At 42.1% G+C, this 16,189-nt stretch overlaps 1 long non-coding RNA gene across 1 annotated transcript; it reads right to left on the bottom strand.

The window, feature by feature from the left end:
* Nucleotides 1-5,800: 5,800 nt before the first annotated feature.
* LOC114233134 (uncharacterized) lies at nucleotides 5,801-7,503 on the bottom strand. The gene is made up of 3 exons (XR_003619285.2): nucleotides 7,402-7,503; nucleotides 7,066-7,148; nucleotides 5,801-5,949 (listed from the first exon to the last, which is right to left on the bottom strand). It is a non-coding gene; the product is annotated as an uncharacterized LOC114233134 (long non-coding RNA).
* Between the last annotated feature and the right edge of the window lie 8,686 nt (nucleotides 7,504-16,189).

Genomic DNA, 16,189 nt, shown 5'->3' on the forward strand with positions numbered 1-16,189 from the left:
CAGGGATGATACATGAAATAAAAGTCGGGCTTGAAGTATTTAGTTATTTACCCCCCTTGAATGATTTCCTTCCACCCTTCCCCAAAGTCTCTTCTCTTATTGACCGGCTTCAAATATGTAACTCTCTGCTAATAAGTTCTTCATACTGAGGCAGCTATTCTTGGGTTTTTAAACGTTTTCAATACCTGCCTAAAACTTTTAAGGTAATTGTTCCTGAAGCAGAGGGGATGGAGGACCAGGGGCGGTGTGTAATCTACTCTCATAAAATAGATTTGACTCTGCTTTCTTATGTGGAAACAGTTGACCAGATGTTGGGGTTCAGTGAGCCTCCCCTGTCTGCCATCTGCGACATCCCCATGGGCTGGCGAGAGAGGGGCACTTCTAAAGAGCATATGTAAATGGCTTCCACGGAGCCCTGCAGGGCTCCACAGGCCACCTTCTTCCTACTATGGATTACCAACCGGAAGCCGAGGAACAGCCCAGGGCTCTGTCTCTGTACCACAATTGCCTGCTATCCAGAGCAACCAGGTTTCCAATGCATGAGTTCACTCCTGATACAGAAGGGGAGTGCACAGCTTCCTGCAGGATAAATAATTCTGTGGCATCGATGGTGGTGTGCAGCTCTCCATCTTCTTGTTCTCTGTGTACCCACGGCTTTGGTGCAATCTGTGTGTCTTGGCTGGCTGGTGAAGATGGCTGTTGAATGGCAGAGCTGGTTCTTCCAGTGCCTCTGCATGTGCAGGTGTAATCAGACCTAGCTCAGTCAGTCCTGTACATTAATGCCATCCTGCAAGCTAGTGGGACTTCTCATTGAGATGAAAGGGAACACCCTGTAGGTCTTGCCTCGCCCCTCTTGCTGCCACCACCAATTGCTGGCCATTCAGTGAAACATAGCGTTGGTGTGTGAGTTTAAGTGAAAATATTTGAGGATGGCATCTTTTTAGCAGCTGTCTTTTAGGTTGAGTCCCTTCAATTTTCTGTAGAGCCAAACATCAGGGTAGTTTGAGATATGGTAGCCTGGAGCTTTGGGAATAGGTGATATGTTCCAGATTAGAATTTCATTTTTTTTCCCATTGGTTCAGATGCCATTCCATCACTTAGCCATATTAGCTTATTGCCAGCCATTTACTACAAGAGAATAAATGAGACCTCCAGTCACAATGGATTTAAATGAAACTTCTGATCCTCATGGCCAGGTCCTTGCCAATAGCTTTCCTTTCTGTGCCTGGATTGTAAACGTAGATGTTCATCAAATTTGAAGAGCTGGACCTCTGGGGACTCCCATGTCCTGAGTTTATTAATGACGATGAAGGACCCAATATCAGTGACTTACACAGTTTAGACACGGTGGCCCCACCCTCTGTGGGAGTTAGTAGACTGGAATAATTACAGACTAAATAGTAATGATAAGGAGGAAATGCACTGTGGTTGGAGTTAGTGGGCTGAGAAAACTAATGTTTCCAGTCTCGGGAGAATGTTTGCTATTATGAAGGAGGAGAGGAGAAGCAATGAGACCTTGCCCTGAACTGTATGGGTTCAGTAGCTGGAAGAGACTATGTAAAGTTATCATAAAAAAATCAGAGGTGATAAACAAAAGATTCTTCAGCATCCTGCTCCCTGCTCAGCCTGCCTCTGCACCCGCCCGCGGGAAGACCAACAGTTGGCATTGCTTTTGAGGTGAAAATCTTGAATAGTCGCTGCTTTGCTCTCAGAGCCAATGCTGGTGAGCCTGGAGGAACCAGTGTAACTGCTTTGGAGCCTGCGTTTGTTTCTGACTCGAATGGGAGGGGGGTGGGGGACTTGTCTCACTCAGAGAATTGAGACACTTCCTGTTCTGAGGTGAACCTGTCATAGCAGCAGCTCTTGGTGATTGCACGGCTTCTTTTCTCTGGGTGTCAGGGTAGCTCATCCTAAACCACCAGCAGCTCCACACGGATGAGCTGAATCCCTCTGAGGTTGAGGTCAAGTGGCCTGCCCAAGGCTATGATGGAGGGTCCCGGTAGACCATAAGCCCAGTAAGCACAGCTTCCTGCCGGAGACAATGCCTGTCCCCTACAGTCTCCTTGAATCTCATACCTGGATAGACATTGTCTGACATTGCCCTGCAGCAAATAAATGGAAAAAAGAAAACCAGCGTTTCTTTCTGAGATGAAAGCATCAAGGGTGGAAGGGTTGGGGGGTTGGCAGTGTGGGAAGAAGGATCCCTGGGAAGGCTGAGAAGTATATTGGTTATGCCTTCAAGGACAAGCAGTGTAAGAGAGATGTTTTCTTACTTCTTGGGCAACATCTAAACAGACCTTGACCTCAGGCAGGGAGAATGCCTGCTTGAGTGAGGACCAGCTCTAAAAGGACTCAGCACTTCTTATTCAAGAGTAATTGCTTACCCAGTTAACACCCTTTCAGGTGAATTCTTCTTTATAAAACAGATTTGATAGACAATTTAATTGGCCTGTAAGGCCACAGAATAGAGAAACAACACAACTCTATGGAGAATTATTTAGGAAAATCTAAATGAAATCCAGAGAAGTCACACATTGATAGACTCTGAGACAGAGATTGTGTGTATGTGGTTTAATGTTGAATACTTTCAGAAACAACATCCTATAAGGGACCAATATAAGCAAGATTGGACAGAGGGGTGTGGATTTGTGGTACAGTTATGAATGGAGGCTTGGCTAACTTCATAGTGAGCTCTCAAGTTAGGATGGCCCTTCAGAGTTGTCCTGGATTGAGATAAGTGTGCCAGGAGTTTTGTACTTCCTGGTTCTGAGTGAGCTGGAGGAGTTTGGCATAAGCCAGTCAATAGGCAGCTCTTAGCAACAGTGGAGGCTGCCCCTGGAAAAGGGGTATATCCTCAGTGAGGTGACTCCCTTCCGTTGAGGGCAATTCCCAGAGAGGAACTCAGCTGTGAACCATCAGAAGCCAACTCACAATTACTGGAGGAATCAGTATTTTGGTTCTTAAGAGTGTGTGTGTAATAAATTTATCTAGTAAATTTGTCCAGTCTGGGAATAGCTCCTACAGCATTCTGGATGGCCTTTATGGGAAAAATTATAGGATTAGGACTAATGGGACCAACTACAGTTCCCACTGCCTGCTGTAGTTGGTCTTGAGGATAAATGGAGCGTGCTCTGGGTTCTTCCATTGAAGCAGACTCTGATGCAGTTTCCAAATAGGCCTCTGCTGTCTCCTCATAGGGCCCTGAGGTAGGGCCAGCCCTTCTGAGTCATCCTGAGTTGGAGCAAGTGGACCAACATTTATACTCTTGCTTCAAACAGTCACTGTTTGCAGACTGCCCCCGGGGAGGGGCCATGGCCCCGGGAAAGGCAGCTCTGTTCAGCTGAGGGCAATTCCCTAGCGAGCAGGCAACTGAGAGCAGTCAGCTGGTGGTACTCCAAGCAGCTGGGAAATAACCCTTCATTCCTAAAGAGGGACCTGGGAGTTGCATCATAGCATCCATGACACCTAGTCACACCACTCTAATATGCCCAGGTCTCTGAGTTCTTTTGCCCCTTAGACCAGTGGTCGGCAAACTCATTAGTCAACAGAGCCAAATATCAAGAGTACAACGATTGAAATTTCTTTTGAGAGCCAAAATTTTTAAACTTAAACTATATAGGTAGGTACATTGTTATTAGCTTAATTAGGGTACTCCTAAGCTGGCCTTTGCTAAAAACTCAAGGGGCCAAAAGAGCCGCATGTGGCTCGCGAGCCGCAGTTTGCCGCCCACTGCCTTAGACCACCATCTGTTACCATAGTCTGAGATTTCTATTTCACCAATTTGTGTCAAAATTTGGATTAAAAACATTTCTTTAACATGTTCACATATTTGCAAATTGGGAACAACTAGCCAAGTGACATTGATTTTTCCATTTTAACTTTTAAACTGAATTACGTGATGTCTATCATATAAAGAGTTCGTGAATTCTAGAACTTAGATTTGTATGTTTTAAAGACCACAAACTCTTCCATCAACAAACAGACTTAACCACAGGCCTCCTTAAGGAAGGAGTCCAAGTCTTCCTACACATTGGTAGGCACACAGCTCGTTCTTGGTGAACACTGGCTGATGGAGCTGTTCTCTCCTTGTCCCTCAGCCCAAACCATCTAAGCTAGTAGCACTACCTCACACATATGCTGGGGCCTGAGGTTAAGCCCACACTTATCACCCACTCCAGAAAAGCTCTATGCATTGAAACAATTGTCAACATTTATGCAAAACCATTAATTGTTGTCCCATCAAATTATTTCAGTTTGGCAATTTGGCTCCCTATTTTGCCCAGTGGTCTGATCACAATGTCAATGTACTATACTTAGGAATATCGTCCGACCCTGCCTGCTTCTACGCCTCTTTGCCTCATGTCAAGTATCCTTAACCCCACTTATAGGCACATCCATCTCCCAAACCCTAGGACAAACCTTATGTTGACCTATGAAAATTTAGGGAGCGATAGCAGGTTTTGGGGATTCAAATCCCCCAGACCTTGGGCTAGAAACCTAGCTGGATGGTTGACCTTGCCCTTATTTCTATGACTTAGGTTTCAAATTGGCCCTGGATCTGAGGGTTAGATGCTGCTGTGTTACCTGTTCTCAGAAATGCAACCAGCACTCTGGAGGTCTGTCTTTCTGAGGGTTTGTGCTGCCTCACACACTTCCCTGATTCTGCCTGCTTCTCTGGACCTCCCAATGTTGACCTCAACTGCATTCCCCGTAAAGCTTCCCTTTCTAAGCTATTTTTAAGTGTCTTGACACCAGTCTTCTGACTGATTCCCAGCTAAGTCCACATTCTTCCAGTTGGATTTTACTTCTTTCAGGCCTCTTGTAGAATCTGGCAGGAGTGGGGTTTGTTCTGAAAGTTCATCCTTCTCAAGTTGCCCTAGGCCAGTGGTTCTCAACCTTTTTAATGCCGTGACCCTTTAATACAGTTCCTCATGTTGTGGTGACCCCCAACCATAAATTATTTTCGTTGCTACTTCATAACTGTAATTTTGCTACTGTTATGAATCATAATGTAAATATCTGTGTTTTCCGATGGTCTGTGGCGGCCCTGCTAACGGTTCTCAACCTCTGGGTCGCAACCCACAGGTTGAGAACTGCTGCTGTAGAGCCTAAGACCATCGGAAAATACAGATATTTACATTACGATTCATTAACAGTAGCAAAATTACAGTTATGAAGTAGCAACGAAAATAATTTTATGGTTGGGGGTCACCACAACATGAGGAACTGTATTAAAGGGTCGTGGCATTAAAAAGGTTGAGAACCACTGCCCTAGGCTCTTATATATGACTTAACCATACCTGGGATGTCAGCAAAACTCAGGTAGGTTCAGCATGAGGTGCACTGGCAACTTGACAACCAACACCTGAAATGGAGGTCAGGTGGGAGAGGGGAAGCTTGTGGCAGAACCCTGGGGGAGCAGCACCGTGAATGTGTGACAGGGAGTGTGGCAAACCAGGAGAGGTTCAGAGAGGTCTAAACTCAAGCCAAAGTACAGGTGGAGGCAGGAGATACCTAAAGCTACATTGATAGTGATGTGATGGAGGTCTAGAAAGAGCTAAGCTAGAATAGGGTCAAATCCCTACTCAGAGGGGAAACGGAGACATAGTCAATGCTAATATCATAGGGAGTGCCTTAGTGAGTACTTAGGTGCGCAGAAGTTTGCCAGGACTTCAGTTACCCAATCCTTACTCTCTGAAAGGCTGAGATGCTGAAACACTTTCTTCTCTGGATAGATTGTAGAAAGAAACTCCAAATTTTCCATGACTTCAAACAACAGGGATTGGTTTCCTGTCTACCCTATCATCTGGAGACGGTGGTTCAGGGTCAGAGCAGCTCTGCTCCACATAAAAGTCACTCAGGAGTCCAGGCTGATGATGTGCCATCATTTCTGGGGCTGACGTCTCACAAGGAGGCTCAGGTTTGCCTCTGGGTTTGTTGTTGCAAAGACTAGAAAGTGGAATATAAGCAATTAGATGTTTTAGACTCTTTTACTCACATTCCATTGGCCCAATCTACTCACATGGGCACACCTAAGAGGGCAGGGCTAGTTAATCTTCCTTATGCCTGGAATTAGAGAATGGGATGTGGGGATACTAGCAATGCCTCAAATTGAGTCAGAATTGACTCATAAACTGGCTGCAAATTGTATGCTTATGCTTGGTGGGAGGTGGAAAAACATGTCATTATTGTCTCATGCTGGGAAGAGAAGAGTTGAGGGGAAGAAAGGATTAGCAGCTACACCTATAGAGTAAAAAAAAAATAAAATCTTCTAGAGAGTAAAATATATCCTAAAATATGATCACAATTTGGAATCTGTGATTCACCTTTAGATGGGCCAATCTTAGCTTCTGAACATGTGTCTTCTCATTCATTAATTAGTGCTGCCCTTAGTATATGAGGACAGTAAAAGTGAAACCACTATCACCAGAATTTACTTTTTTTTCCCCAGTAGAGATGTTTCTCCATTGAACTCTCCATGCTCTAACTCTCCTTATCCTCATTATGTAAATCACAGCATGTGTGAGCTGGTTGGCCCTGCTTAAGGCTGTGGCCCATGGCTATAGAAAAGCCCTAGAACTGGCCTGGGAATTTGGCCATCTATTTTGGTTTTATTAGCACCATACCTTGATTGATTGACTCATCATTGTATTCTGGGAGCTTCTTGAAATAACGTTGGCTTCCCAGAAAGGGAAAACAACTAATTAGATGCAATTTAACTTACATATATTATTTAAATTTCTAAACAGTCATGTATACGTATATACTCATGAACACAGACACAAATCCTACAAATTTGATACCTTTCAGAAAAAGGACGTTGTACTTAACAGTTTAAGAACCACTTTGAAGAACTTGTATATTGTCATAGAGTAAGAAGAATCATTTCAATTGTAAAACACATTGTGGAAATGTCTCTGCCAGAGGTCCTTCAGTGGACACTCCAAAGAAGTGTTCTGTTCATAGGCAAGAGCCTCAAGTGTCAGGTCTCACAGCGTGGGAGGATTTTAAAGAGGGGGATAGGGATAGAGGTCACAACTACAGAGGATTAGAGCTGGCTCAGACCTGAGAGTCTTTGTGAAAAGGCATGCTTCACTCCAGAACGTCTATCCAGGGTGATGCTCTCAAAGATTTTGTCACCTTTCATACTGTAAACCACATTGGCAGCAATTATTAATCAGTTTTTTATTTTTCAATTACAAAGACATACAATATTATATTCATTTCAGGTGTACACCCCAGTGATTGGACATTATAGAACTTACTAAATGATGATCATAAATTTCATACCCATCCACCTTACATAGTTATTAGAATATTACTGACTATATTCCCTATGCTGTACTTTACATCTCCGTGACTATTCTGGAACAACCAATTTGTACTTCTTAATCCCTTCACCTTGGCAATTTTTGTTAGATGGAGCCATGCAAGGAGGGAAGATTCTTAGAAATCGCTCATGGGTGTTGATGCTGTACTGTGGTGACTGGCCTGGAAAAGCATTCTCTTCTTAACAACCAGCAGTTGTAGGCTTTTCTTGGCTGCAGGTGAAGAGGTGACCTCCCTCTTTGATGTGGTGCTCATAATTGGGCTGTCTGTTAGCGGAGGTGGTGAGAAAACAATGCTAATGAGGTCAGGGGTTCAGTGCCCACGTGGGTCAGTTAGCTTTCCTTTGTTCTTTGGCCAAAAGTCTGTATCATCTAACTGTGTCCAACTACTATGATGACAATAGAGATTGCGAGAAAGTGACGGAATGTGGATGACTCTCTAGTCCTATTCTTCCTACAGTGGAAAACAACTCCAAGTTCATGTCCTTCTGTAGCACAATCATTTTCAGGGTTGAAGATCTGCCCTTTAAGGAGCAGTAAGGAAAATGAAAGGTGTAGGTCCACAGTGCTGCTAAAGAGGCAGAAGTTACAGGATGGATGCTCATAGCTAGAGCATCAGCTGGGTCATTTATAATGAGAAGACAGCAGCAGGAAAGATAATTATTATCCATGGCCAATTTTCAATTTCTTATCAGCCAAACATTTTCTAGACATTTGTGTAAGGGTTAAAGTGGATTGGTTTGAGTTTTATGTCTTTTTTTTTTTTTTTTCTCAGCCACTATCTATGGGAGATTCTGCTGAGCCATGAAATGGCCACAGATAGCCAGAAAGAGAGGGCCTGAATATTCCTACAAGCAGGGCTCACCATGGAGTGACTTAGATCTGGCTTTTTAATCAAAATTATTCATGATTCCCATGCCATGCACTGTTTCTCATAATTATTATGTCTTCTGTAATCCTATGTAGCAACACAAATCAGAGTAGGCACTAATCAAGCGTGTTGGAAAAGCTATGGGCTTTTAAGTTATCTTATGACTCCTTAGTTATCTGTGTTTCTTGGGAAAGCTACTTAAATATTTATAAGCAACAGTTTCCTTACTTGTAAAATGGGAATATTAACGTTTATCTCACAGGGCTGTTAAAAGAATTACCTGATGGATTATGAAGAAGTCTGGCAAGTCTCCTGTAGACCCTGGCATATTGTTAAATATTTTCCCTAATGACTGGAGTTTTTATTATCAACATTGCATATATTTATTCTAATTGTTTGGCAAATTTCCCCCACTGTATTGCAAAATCAAATGTGTAGAGCATCCATTACTAATACTTCATTAGCAGATGCTGTTGGTTGCCTTCCTGAGCCCCCAGCCCCCCAAATTCACCAACAGCTGCAAGAAGAAGTTAACATCTTCCCACTTCAAGGACCTGGGTCTTTCTTCTTCATTTTCAAAGACACTTGCAAAATCTAAAACCCTAAGATTTATGTTCCTCAGAGCAAACTCAACCTCGACCGAATGATAGATGCCTACAGTGGAGTGACTCTGAGACCTATTTTTCATAGATGCTCAGAAGATTCTCAACAGAATTGAACTGAAGTTCTCCACAGTGGAAACTCACTCATAACCCCGTTGTTGTTTTTTTGTTTTTTTGTTTTTGGCTTTTCTTTCTTCTCTGTCTCACTCTCCCCATTTTTTCACTCGCAATTCCCGGATTCACTTTGCAAATAAATTCCTAGCCCAAATTTCTTATCTCAGGGTTTGCTTTGGGGGGAACCCAAATTAAAACATGTACCTCATAGGGTTTTTATTTTTAATTTATATGCAGGAAAATTAACTTTGTATTTTGGTATGTAGTTCTATGTGTCTTAACAACGTGTGTGTTTCTATCACCACCACCACCACAGCCACGATACAGAACAGTTTCCTCATCCTAAAAATACTCTCCGACTGTCCCTCTGTAGTCAAACTCCCCTCTTCCCAAACCATGGCAACCATTCCTATAATGGTCCTTTTTCAGAATGTCATCTACTGTGTAACCTTTTGAGACTGGCTTCTTTCCTCAACCTAAAGCCTTTGAGCTTCATCCATGTTGTGAGTGTATCATTAGTTCACTCCTTTCCATGGCTGAGCAATAGTCCATGTATGAATGTGAGACTGCTTGTTTGTCAATTCATTTATTGAAGGACACTTGGATGGTTTCCCGTTTTTTAGAGATTATGAATAATGCTACTCAAAATATAAACATAAGTTTTAACTTCTCTAGGTAAATACGGAGGAGTGGGTTTGCTGGGTCATATGGTAACTATATGTTTAATTTTATTGAAAAACTTCCAAACTTTTCCAGAGTGGCTGTATGCTCTCACACTCCCACCAACTCCAATCGCTCCCCATCCGTGCTAGACTTGTTGTTGTCATTATTTTTATTATTGTAGCCTCTCCAATAGAGATGTAATGATAGCCCTTTGTGCTTTTAATTTGCATTCCCCTAATGGCCAGTAATGTTGAGCATTTTTTCATGTGCTTATTTGTCATTTTTTTCTTTCTTTGGTGAGTGCCTGTTCAAATCTTTTGCTCACTTACTTTATTTCCTACTGTTGAGTTTTGAGAGTTCTTTGTATATTCTGGATACAATTCCTTGATCAGATGTGTAATTTGTAAATATTTTCTCCAGGTCTGTAGCTTGTCTTTTTATTCTCTTAATCTTAGGGTTTTTAAAGGACTAATGAGTTTATATTCTAAGTTCTTGGAAAACCAAATAGACATGCTATACACATGTCAACTGGGGAATGCAATAGGAAGAAAAGTTTGACTTGGGACTCGGACAGACCTGAGCTTGAATCCTGGTGCAGTCACCCACTAACGCTTTGCCATGGTCTATCGTGTTTGTTTCATCTGTAAAGTATAGGTAATAATAGTACTTACCACATAAGGTTGCTGTGAGGGTTAAATGAGATAATATCTGTTAATGGCTTAGCCCACTGCCAGGACACTGTAAATATTCAATCAATTGTAAACATTTATATTCATATTACAATGGTCTCTTTCAACTCCAAGCCTTTGCATAAGCTGCTCGCTCTGCTTTGATTCCTCTGCCCCACCCCTTACCACTGACTTCCTCACATTCTAGCTGCCTGAGGTGGTTCCTACTCAGGGGGCTTTGCCTGACATCTCCAGATTGGACCAGGCACCCCTTCTGGTGCTCCCACAGCACCCTTTCATCACCTTCCATCACTCTGTTTTAAACACAGTAAGCTGTGAGCAACCCAAGGGCAGGGCTAATGTCTTTATTATCTAAAATAATTCCAGGTCGTGTTTGATGAATGAATGAATAAATAAATGAACGAATTCATCTCATGCTTTGTCTGAGAGTTCCAATTAGACATCCCTCTGAGTATTGCCAAATTCAGTCCCTTCAAAACAGCCTTAAACACCCCAAATGGATATCTGTGACTTACTCCTGGACCCCGCTTGCAATCAGCCAGGCAGACACTGCATCTTTGACAAGTGGGATGCCGAATGGGGAGACTTGAATGTTTTGCATCTATTTACTTTTACCACATGCCATAAAAATTAAAAATACATTGTACCACAAGTGCAGTATTTAGTGTCTCACTTTAATTACATTCAAGTGTGTTGCTAAATAGTCTTGAGGAAACCTTAATGACCAGCTGTTCTACCCTTTTCCCATATGTCAGAAATGGTTTCTGAAATCACATTCTGGGACAGTAAGGTTGTATAATTAGACAGTGTATAGTTAACACTTCTAGATTTTCCCCTTAAACTGTGGACCCTTTACACTAACATATTGTGCGATTCTGTTGGGTTGGCGCACTCCGATTCAGTGACGTGCCAAACAGCAACTGAGATGCAAACTCCATCAGACTTGTTATCACTGCATCATTATTTCCTCATATCTTTTTCATCATCAGGATGGCATGATTGTTATGTGTGTGTGTGTGTGTGTGTGTGTGTGCTATGCAATATTCAGCATGTTCAGCTGACAAATAAACTTTAGTAAAGAGGGCTGTAAATTTTTAATATTCCCTTCATCATGCCATTTATCTCATTAGAATTAGATGTGAGAGTGGCTTTTGCATCCTTTTGAACAAAGAGCTGTCACTCAAATACACAGCAACCATGTAAGGAAACAAAACAAAACTAGCATTCCCCACGGTCGGGACAGAAGCCAGTATTTCCGCTGCTTCAAGGGATGGAATGGGGACTTTTCTCTGCCCCATGCAGGATTTGGGGAATAAAAGAAGTTGAATTTAGATCGTTGGTTATTGTAAAAATAAGTCATTAGTTACTTGCAGCTTCTTGACTCTGAGTTTCATGAGTTGTTTTGAAATCACAGTAATATTTTATTTGATTAATAAATAATTCGGCAGCCAAATTTTGGCTAGTTCTTTGATTTTTCTTTAATGTAGACAAGAAGCTGAAAGAGAAATATAAAATAAGAAAATGAGACAAATATATTAACGAATTTAATATTCTTTGGCTCTCCTTCTTTCTCCCCCCGAAAGAAAATGTCCTTGACATTGTCCCAAGTCACAAGTCAAAAACGTAACTCTGATTTCTGGTCGAGAATTGGCCACTTAACTACGTTAAGACAAGTCATAGCTGAAGCTTTCTCGAGCCCCGAAGCATCAAATTCATTTTTGAAAAAGGCTAAGAGAGAGCTTGGCTGTCCTAAGACCGATTTACAGCATTTATTTTTATTTTTATTTTTTTGCTTCTAAGCTTGAATTCCCGATGACTTATTTAGATGTAAGCACTGACAGCTGTAATCATGTCTTAAATCTTGGTTTGTATCCTTCGTTATACTGTTGTTCAATTAATATTCAGAATAATGGAAGTGATGTGCCGTTTTGAAAAAGACTTGAATACAGTCCAATGCTTTGGGAAACTGACTCTCGAGGGGATTAATCAGCATTTAAAACTTGCATTAATAAAAATCTGATCTTCGGCCATGTGGCATGCATAATACTTTTCATTTTTAAACATTGTAATTTCAAAAAGCGGCATTTTTTTGTCCCAATTTTTAAAGGGATTTTCAAATTGAGCTCCTTCCGATCAATCCTGCCTTGACCCTTGTACATAATTGGACACTTGCAATTTAAAAATATAAGAATGCTCTTTTGCGTGGTGCACTGAATTCCATTTCCATTATTAAAGATAAGGGCAATCTCAGGCTGCAACTTAGTACTTAACATTTCCCTTTCTCCCCCAATTTATACCCAAAGAGTTTTTAATATTTCTTCAAATCTCAGTTACCCAAACCCAGTCATTGAGAGAAAAAGAACTAAAAACTATCTATAATAATAAAAGCATAATATGCTAATTAGACCAGACATCCTTCCCGATGACCTTCCAGACGAAACCGGGGCTGCGAGGGAAGCCCGGGTCTTGGGTGCCAGAGGGAAGCCGGTGCGGCAGCCGGGGGAAGGAAGGCCTACTACTCTTGCATGAATTTCGTGCATCGGGCCAGTGTTCAAATAATGAAAAATGGTCAATACCTCTAGGATCTTTTGCCATAAATGGTATATATGGAACAACATGGATATTTAGTGGCCTCTTTCTCTTTTTAAATAAGTGTAAGTAACACTGAGTTATTGACAGGTAAACAAGAATTTGGGTTCTAGATTTAAACTAAAAGACACAATGGAAAGTGAACTGGAGAATGGTGGGCTGAGGGCTCTGCTGGGCTTATAGCTAAACGGGAATGTAACCCATCACAGAAATGGAAGAAAGATGATGATGAAGGCCGAATAGAAAAGCATCACCGTTCCATCCTAGCAGAGGCAACGGTTGCCTTATGACCAGAAATGAAGATGAGCACGTGCTCCTGTCAGTTTCCTCTCTCCTTAGACCCGCAGCGTGCTCCCCGGTCCTGGGCCAGCTTCTTTCTTCTGCAGAGACCCGGTCCCACACTGCTGATCATCAGGGGAGAGAAAGGTCTCCTTCATGGTGCTAAGGTGGCCTGGAAGGGTTTTCTTCCTCCCCTTGCATCATCTGAGACATTTAATTTCCAGAAAGGGAAGCCACAAAATCATTCTCTGAGCTTTCGTGATAAAGCAGTAGAAGCTGTGCAGTGTGGTTTGTAGCACAGACAGCGAATGTGTTTATTGAAGGAATCTCTCTAGGAGCCCGCCCACCCTGGCCATACTGGTTTCTGGGCAGGAGAGCTTTGCTCACCTGGTCCCCCTTTCTGGCAGAGGGGGGGTCCCTGCCTTGAGGAGCAGCCTCTTTGGGCTCCTTGAAGCTGGAGATGGAGAGTGAGGGAGGCGCAAAGAGGACAACCGAGGTCCGTGGAAAGGTGGAGGTGGCTACCCCGCCCACGGAGCAATAGCGGACGGCAGGGAGACGGGTGGGATGTCAGCTGCCGACAGGACAGATGGCCAAGAGAACAAAAGCGTTTCTTTAAAGCACGACTGGACAGTGAAGTGTTTGCATCAGACGTAAAGCTAACAGGCTGCTGCATCAATGAGGATGCTAAAACATAAAGCTCCCCAAACAGGGAAGCCCTAGGGAAGCGTTGGTGGTGAACGTACTTTGATCCACAAATGGAGGTGGTTGGGAATGAGTGTGAATGGAGAGAGAGTGAGGACCACAGCTTCTGGCCCTCTAATGGGAGCTTGTGTTTAAAAGCCTCTTTCTCAGACGGTTGAAAAGGTTTTCTTTTGTTGGTTGGTTGGTTGTCCTTGTTCTGTAACATTTTTTCTCGATGCATGCCCAGATCCGGCTGTGGGGAGGCAGGAGACGGAGCTGGGCCCTGGACCCGCATGGGTAGTCTGCCCTCTTCTCAAGGGAGGGGGCCATGAAGGCCTGCTCCCTGGATACACTTTCCCAGGATCCTGGCATTTGGGGATTTTGTTTAGCTTCCTGAGGGAAGATTGTACCACCCCTGTTTGGGGAGCAAATTATGAACATTTTGACAAGCTCTTAGCCTAATATAATCCTCCTAAAACTCAGCTAAGATTAGTTCAGTTTCTTGCTTTAAATGTAAATAGTTTCCCCTAGCCTATTAAAAGAAATCCCAAAGCTTTAGCATAACCAACCATACCTTTACTATCTGACCCCAGGCCATCCCTCAGTCAGCGTCTTCTCTTCTCTCCCACGAACCCAGACACCTGCACTCAAGTCATAGTAGCCTGGACATCACTCCTTGAACATCACTGTTTTTCCTGATTATACTCTTGTTCAAAGAACACCCCTTCCTTCATCCTTTGCCTGCATGGAGAACTCCTACTCATCCTTCAGTGCCCAGCTCATATGCCACTTCCTCTCTATGGTTCTTTCTGAACTCCCATGGTGCTCTCTTCTTCCACTTCCTTCCTCTTATCCTCGCTCAAGAAGAATCAATCACTCCTAAAGCTATGCTCCCCCTGCTATAGCATTTATCATTATGCTTTTGGTATATTTTTATTGCTGTTTTTCTCACAAAATTGTGTTATGCAAATTGGAACACTAACCTCAAAGTTGTTATTTCATAAATGTTTGTTGAAGTAAATTTGCCCTTCAATAAAATAAGCACTAGTATATTTCAAAACCTTAGAACAAAAAAAAGAGTACCAAAGAGTTTATAGTCAAGAGTTGGTTTGCTTTTTAAGTCTATCAAATATAATAATATATTAATTAATATCTTAGACCTTCTTTTGGAATTTAAGAACTTTTTTCTCAGGGATATTTCTTTTTCTACACCAGACCATAAGTTATTTAATAACCCCAGAAATATTTATTATTTTCTGCTCTTAAAAAAAAAAACTTAGAATGTAAGTAGATTGATTTCTTGGTTTAGACTGTATATCTAGTCAAATGCTCTACCTCCAGTGAGAATGGCACCTAACTATGATTTCTGAAAAGTATTCGATCAGATTCAATATACATGTACATAGATTGCACTGGAAGAATGATAAAAATACAGTTTTATGTATTATGGAGTGGGTGGAAAAGCAGTGTTATTCCACTTTATGTCTATAGTGGTGCCTGTCATATACCCTCCAAAGTTACAATAATTTCTAGGGAAGCAGATTCAAGCCTAGTTGTCCATAAGAATCATCTAGAACAGGAGGTGATAAACTATAGCCCATAGGCTGAATAAATCCAGCATGCTGTCTGTTTGTGTAATAATGAAGTTCAGTTGGAACACAACCACACAATCATGCCCTCTTATTCTCAAATTGTCTGTGGCTGCCTTCATGCTGTAATGGCAGGAGTGAGTAGTTGCAACAAAAACTGTACGACCCACACATCTGAAAACATGTTCTATCCGGTTCTTTACAGAAAATGCTTGCCAACCCTTCCCCTAGACGTTTCATTTCATTTTTAAAATAATTCAGATGCCTGAGCCCTACCTTAGATCTATTAGTAAAGGAAGGAATACATCCTGTCAGTTGTATACTGAAGATGCTCCACATGTAATTCTGATTACCAGCTCTTAATTTTTATTTTTCAAGAAATTATCCATAAATCATGCCAAGCAAATTCTCACAGCATAAGGAATGGCCCTCTAAGGCAGGCATCACATTTTACTTATCTTGGCATCCATAACAATGCAGCGCCCAACATAATTAGATGCTAATAGTGCTTTTGCTAAGTGAATGAGTGGGCAAGGTGAGGAGGCTGAGTTTGCTGCTATACCCAGAACCCACTAAAAATCACGATAAATTGCCAATACCCTCTCAAGCCCGGGACATATGCCCTATCACACCAAAGTGAGGTGTGTTTTTTTTCTTCCAACTTCAACCTAACCTAGAAAAACACAAAAGCCATTGCTTCTCTATGGGTCTGAAATTTTTAAAAAAATTTCCAAGAGTGTCCAATGATGCATGCCTCCGTCTGCATAAACAGGTCAACTTCTCA

Source organism: Eptesicus fuscus, chromosome 22, assembly GCF_027574615.1.
Source record: "Eptesicus fuscus isolate TK198812 chromosome 22, DD_ASM_mEF_20220401, whole genome shotgun sequence".
Classification (NCBI taxonomy): domain Eukaryota; kingdom Metazoa; phylum Chordata; class Mammalia; order Chiroptera; family Vespertilionidae; genus Eptesicus; species Eptesicus fuscus.